The 6,917-nt window shown below is 46.3% G+C and overlaps 1 pseudogene; it reads left to right on the forward strand.

Annotated features, from left to right (window-relative positions):
• Positions 1-3,550, forward strand: part of LOC110331193 — a 33,087-nt pseudogene extending 29,537 nt beyond the window's left edge.
• Positions 3,551-6,917: the final 3,367 nt, after the last annotated feature.

Here is a 6,917-nt window from a genome sequence, read left to right on the forward strand (position 1 = left end):
AAACCCTGTCTCGAAAAACCAAAAAAAAAAAAAAAAAAAAGATTACAGTCTCCCGGGCTGGTGAGGTGGCTCAGTGAGTAAGAGCACCCGACTGCTCTTCTGAAGGTCCGGAGTTCAAATCCCGGCAACCACATGGTGGTTCATAACCATCCTTAACAAGATCTGACTCCCTCTTCTGGAGTATCTGAAGACAGCTACAGTGTACTTACATATAATAAATAAATAAGTCTTTAAAGAAAAAAAGATTACAGTCTCCCTGACCTGCACATACTGTATGCTGAACCAATTATGTAAAACCGCTCTGAATATGCCCCTACCCCTGATTCGTTTGTATATAAAACCCTAGCTTTTGAGCCTCGAGGTTGATGCCTGTGTGAGATGCGTGTCGGCCCGGAGCTCCCTACCTCCTCTGCTTACATCAAGATGGTCTATTCGTGATTCTTGGGTGCTGCCATCTCAAGACTGGAGTGGGGAGGGCGCCCCATGGAGGTCTTTCAAGCCCACAGTGAGCTACCACTTTGAAATCAGTTATTCAATTTGTTAATGCTACAAATGTTTTGAAAGCGTCCTGTATGTCAGCCAGGCCCTCTATACTGCCTGCAGGGGATACAGCGGGGACCAAGGCAGATTTCACAGAGCTTTCTTCTCTAGATAGAACTTAGTCTACGTTAAAGTTCCATGGCACTTTTGTAATCTCACTGTACTTAGTGTTTGCCTGTGTAAGGCAGATATTTGAGAGTTGGTTCTCTCTTTCTGCCATGAGTTCTAGGGATGGAACTCCAGCCCTCAGGCTTTTATAGGAAATATTATTACCCACTAATCCACTCTACTGGCCACACAGGGGTCTTTTCTATGTAGAGCTGTTTGCATATAGCTTTTTGTTGTTGTTTTTCGAGACAGGGTTTCTCTGTGTAGCCTTGGATGTCCTAGAACTCCCTCTGTAGACCAGGCTAGCTTTGAACCCAGAGATACACCTGCCTCTATCTCCTGAGAGTTGGGATTAAAGGTCTCTGCCACTATTGCCAGACTTGCATATAGCTTTTTTACATTTTTCCCCTTTTCTTTTTTTTTTTTTAAGATTTATTTATTTATTATATGTAAATACACTGTAGCTGTCTTCAGACACTCCAGAAGAAGGAGTCAGATCTTGTTACGGATGGTTGTGAGCCACCATGTGGTTGCTGGGATTTGAACTCCGGACCTTCGGAAGAGCAGTCGGGTGCTCTTACCCACTGAGCCATCTCACCAGCCCCCCTTTTCTTTTTTGAGACAGGATCTCATGTATGGCCCCAAACTCACTAGTAGCTGAGGCTGGCCTTAAACTGCTGTCCTTCCAGTCTCCATCCCCTTCCTGAGTGCTAGGGTCACATACATGTTCCTCCACACCCAGCCTGACACTTGTCTATTTTATAGTTGCACCAGAGAACAAACCTAAGGTCTGAGCCCAGTCATCAGTCTCTCTGGCAAGCCAAGATGGATAGTGGAGACACTGGTCCCCCAGAGTAGGATCTCTGGGATTGTCATACAAAAATAAAACAATTCTCACCTCCAAGAGGACAAGAAACAGTTTATTCTGAAACCAACAATAAGTGACTATGCCACAGGAACATGGATTCTGGTCGCCATAGATTCCATGTTCCAACATGGTAATTGTTTGATGAAATTTCTATAGTACTAGAAGAGACAGTCACACATTGAGGGATGTGCAAATACATTATTAGTGGTAGTTTCCCTGGTAGTCTACTGGTTGGGATGTGGTACTCTCACAAATATGTTGGTGGAAAGATAGAGTGGGTGGGACATCTCAGCCATAGGTTTCAGATGCTATTAGATGGCAGGCTTAGTTTTTTGGGTGGTAGAAACTAGGTTTAAGTTAATACATTTTAAAAGGTTCCCCCACCCCCACCCCAGACACACAAATTCTAGGTCAGATACAGAGGTAGGCAAGGGATCTCTATTCAGGAGGCTAAAGACAGGTCAAGATAAACTGTAAATAGGCTCTGAATTTGCAACACTACAGCCTCTGCAAAATCATTTAAGTTTTTCTTTAAAAATGATTTATTTACTTTTTATGTGAATGAGTGTTTGCCTGCATGTATGTATGTGCACCACCTTTGTGCCTGGTTCCCAAAGAGGCCAAGATGAGGGTGTCAGATCTTGTACAACTGGAGTTCCAGATGGTTGTGAGCCACCATGTGGTCGATAAGAACTAAACCCAGGTCCTCTCCAAGTGCAGCAAGTGATCTTAACTGCGGACCCACCTCCCCGGTGCCATCATTGAAGTTTTAATCAGTAAGCCACCCTTGCAGAAGGCTCAGTGGAAGGTGTGGCTTCTTTCCAGACCCTCTGCTCAAAAAGTCAAGTTTAAAACACCTGCAGGCAAAACACTCATACATACAAACTAGGTAAATCTAGAAGCAAGCAAACAAACCAGCAAACAAAACCACCCTGAAGGCCTCCGAGAGGGAGTAAAGATGCCTGTTGCCAAGCCTGGTGACCTGAGTTAAGTTCCCTAGCAACACAGGACGAAATGAGAAAAGCTAGTCCTGCAGGTTGTCCTACAGTGCACATAGGTAGCATGGCATACATCTGCTCCCCATGTGAACAAAATGAATAAATGATTTTTAAAAAAAGCTATGTTGACACAGCAGTCACATTGCACGTGGTGGTGCACACCTACAAACTTAGTTGGAAGGCTCACTTGAACCCAGGAGTTTGAGATGAGACTGTGCCACACAAGACATTATAGAAGTACATGGGTGGCTTCTTCCTTGGGAAAACACCCAGATGATGTCAGTACAGAGGGAAGGCCCGATGGGCCAGGATGAGGGGCTTGTGGAGGTAAAGCCAAAGACAAGGAGTGGATCCTGGTCAAGGATATGAAGTTCAAGTCCCTGGAGGAGCTCTACCTGTTCTTCCTGCCCAGTTAGGAATCCAAGATTATTGGCTTTTCTTTGGGCACATCCCTAAAGAGTGAGGTTCTATAGATCCTGCTTGTGCAGGAGCAGACGTGGGCTGCCAGTGGTCCAGGTTTAAGTCCTTTGGTGCCTATTGGGGACTACAACGGTTATGTTGGTCTTGGTGCCAACTGCTCCAAGGTGGTAACCACTGCTATCCAAGAGCCCATCTTCTTGGCCAAGCTTTCCTTTTCATTGTCCCTGTGTGGAGAGCCTATGGGGGAGTGTGTGGAGGGAGACAAGACTGGCAAGCCCCACACTGTTCTGTGTGAGGTGGTGGGCTCCTTTGACTCTATGCAGGTGGATCTCATCTGTGCCTCAGAGGCCTGTGTGCCCAAGAACCTGCTGCTGTTGGCTGGTATTGATGACTGTTACACATCAGTCAGGGGCTGCACTGCCACCATGGGTAGCTTTGCCAAGGCCACCTTTGATGCCATCTTCAAAACCTGCAGCTACCTTACCCCTGACCTCTGGAAAAGGACTGTCTTCACCAAGTCTCCCTATCAGGAATTCACTGACTTTTTTGTGAAAACCCACACCAGAGTCTCTGTTCAGAGGACCCAGGCTCCTGCTGTGGCTACCACATAAAGGCTTTTATACAAGACAAATGAAGTAACTTTTGTTTGTTATTATTAAAGTATGTGTGCATGCGTGTGCACATGTGTGTGTGCACTCAGGCACAGCACGGGGGGAGAGGAGGAGGAAATAACACTCAGGCTATGTAGGATAGTGCCTACAGGTTACAGGGCTTGGTTTTCTAAGCCTACCTGGCGGCTGCATCTGCCTGGCACACAGTAGGTGCTTGCCTGGCACACAGTAGGTGCTAGCCAAAAGGTTGGACTAATTGTGGCTTTTATTATGGAGAGTGTTGTCGGTGTTTATCTGTGCAGTATGCTGGCCCTTTTACTCTGCTGGTGTGAGTGACTCTGTGTTACCATAAGCAGACAGTACAGGAAGAGAGCACTCACTCCAAGGAGCACTGGCAGATCTCAACAGTCTGCAGAGGTGTGTGGGGGAGGGGAATTTGAACTCTCCTTCCTGGTGGTGTTTAAACCTTAAGCCATGCAGCATTTGCTTCTGAAAGGATCTTGGTGGGCTCTGCCTCTTGTTATTGTGCTCTTCAGGGTACCTTGTGGGATCCTCTCCCCTTTCCTGGGACTAAAGTGATGGGCTACTGCTTGGGAGATTAGGGCACAGAAACGTGCCTCCTCTGCTATTTGCACTTCTTCCTCAGCCTGGTCCTATGGAGCTAGGTGCACATTTCAGACTGTCCTGTGGAGCGGGCTCCTGTGGCCTTTAGCTGTGGGCTGCCCCTGGTCAACACCCAGGAAGAGAATGCAGTTAGCGTTCACAAGTTAGCTTGCAAGTGCCTACATTAGTCAGGATTCTCAAGGGAAATGGAACTGATACTGGCTTGGTGGCTCATGCCTATTATCCTAGCACTGACATTGAAGCAGGAGGATCACCAAGAGGCGGAGGACACTCTGGGCTATATAATGAGTTCCAGACTAGCCTAGCCTACAGAGTGAGAATCTGTTTTAAAAAAAAAAAAAAAAACAAAACAAAAGCCGGGCATGGTGGCACATGCCTTTAATTCCAGCACTCGGGAGGCAGAGGCAGGCAGATTTCTGAGTTCGAGGCCAGACTGGTCTACAGAGTGAGTTCCAGGACAGCCAGTGCTATACAGAGAAACCCTGTCTTGAAAAACCAAAAAAAAAAAAAAAAGACAAAATAGTGGAGCTGGTGAGATAGCTCACTAGGTAAAGCTCTTGCTTAGCAACCTGATGCCCTGAGTTCAATTCCAAGAACTCAATAACTGTAGAAGGAAACCAACTTCCAGGAAGTTGTCTACATACCTACATACCTCTGGGTACACACGAAAGCAAGTGTGCACATACACAAACAGTATTGAGTTGATAATAATGATGATGACAAAGACAGCATATACGGGCATGGTGTTAAACACCTGTGATCCCAATTTAGGAGGCAGAGGCAGGAGGACTAAGGGTTCAGAGTCATTCTCTGGAACAATAAAGGAGTTTGAGGTCAGTCTGGGCAATATGAAATCTTTTCTTTAAAAAAAATTATCTTGTTTGAAATAGAGGTGGAAAAAGTCACCCTACCCGGCTGGCTGCAAGCTGGAAACTTACACAAGTTAACAATGTTTGCACACCAAAGGCCTGTTAGCCAAGAAGAGAGCCATTGGTGTAAATGCCAGACCCAGGGCCAAGGAAGCCTGGGATCTGAGATCAGGAAGGCAGGCAAGCAGCAAAGAGGTGGGCTGTTCCTTTCCTTGTCTATCAAGTCTTTGAAGGACAAGGTAAAACCCAGCCACACCAGGGAAGGCAGTCTTCTAATGCTAATCCCCTTTAAAAACATGCTCAGAGACATATTAGAAGTGATGTTCAGTCTGGGCTCCCCCTGTGGCTCAGTGACAAGTCAATCAAATACCACAAGGCCTCTTCCCCAGTTGAGCCTTCAGGGGGGGCACAATCCCTGCCGATGCCTCAATAGCAGCCCTGTGCAAGAGGACAGGGTTAAGTCAGAGTCCTGACTTACAGTCATAAAACACCCGACTACTGTTTCAGAAATGGTGGCACTAGCAGTTGTAGTCAATACAATTGAACTACAGAAAGGTACACGGGAGAGCAAAGCCGGCATCATAAAAAGCCAGACATAACCTGTGAGACCAGTATTCAGGCCAAGGTAGAGAGAGACTAGGCTTAGGAACGGCCCTTTCCTGTTAGTTCCTTGGCCTCCCAGGCCCTGGGACCACAGTGTGAAGTGCCATGCCTGGCTTTGTTGTCTCTGCCTTATCCATATGGGTTCTTACCATGTGTGCAGGCAGCTTTAGCAGATTCTCGGATTCCAAAGTGCACTGAGAGTCCCTGAGGCACAAAGAGAGCCCGTGCTTGACAAATTCGCCAGGCGCTGAGCTTTACTGAGCTCATCTGGGAGCAGGTGAGCTAATTCTAGAACAGGCTTCCAGAGAGAAGTCGTCCCAGAAGCCAAGAAACACTCCACTCCCGAGTCTGGATCAAATGTCCCCATGAGTCTTTAAAGCCACTCCCTTTACCCTGGTCTCTGCCCCATGTTGTCTTTTTCCTATCCCTCAATTTCCAGAGTAAGCACTCCCAGAGAAAATAAAATAAGCACTAAGCCATATTTAAGCATTTTCCCCTCTGTGAATGAACACGATAGGGCTTTTGTTTTCAGAAGTCTTTTGCAGGTTTCATTATTGGGGTGGAGGCAGGGTCCAGCAGCAACCATGTATGATTAATCCAAGATACACCAATCAGGTTGAGTTTCTGAACCTAGTTATAAATAACTTAGTATTCCTAAAATAAGCCTCAATCTGATTGGCGGTCTATATTATACACCTAGCATTATGTAGCCAGGCACGGCAGGATGGTCCTGTGATCCCAGTACATAGGAGGCAAAGGCAAGAAGATCACCAAAAGTTTCAAGATACACCCTAAAGAAAATATATGATACATCACTTAAAAACAAAAGACTCCAAATCAAATCCTAGGGTTGGAGAGATGGATTGGTGTTCATGAGCACTTGATGCTTTTGAAGAGGATCTGGGATCAGTTCCTCAGTTCCCAGCATCCCTGTGGCAGCTCACACTCACAACCAACTGTAAACATCAGTACCAGGGGATCTGATGACCTCCTCTGACCTCCGAAGGCTCCAATGCCATCCTCTGGTCTCTGCAGGCTTCAATGTCCGCCTCTGATCTAAGAAGGCTCCAATGCTCTCTCCTGGTCTCTGCAGGCTCAAACACTCTTTTTTTTTTTTTTTTAAATATTATTTATTTATTTATTCTGTATAAGTACACTGTAGCTGTCTTCAGACACACCAGAAGAGGGCGTCAGATCTCATTGTGGGTGGTTGTGAGCCACCATGTGGTTGCTGGGATTTGAACTCAGGACCTTTGGAAGAGCAGTCAGTGCTCTT

Source organism: Mus pahari, chromosome 14 (assembly GCF_900095145.1).
Source record: "Mus pahari chromosome 14, PAHARI_EIJ_v1.1, whole genome shotgun sequence".
Lineage (NCBI taxonomy): Eukaryota > Metazoa > Chordata > Mammalia > Rodentia > Muridae > Mus > Mus pahari.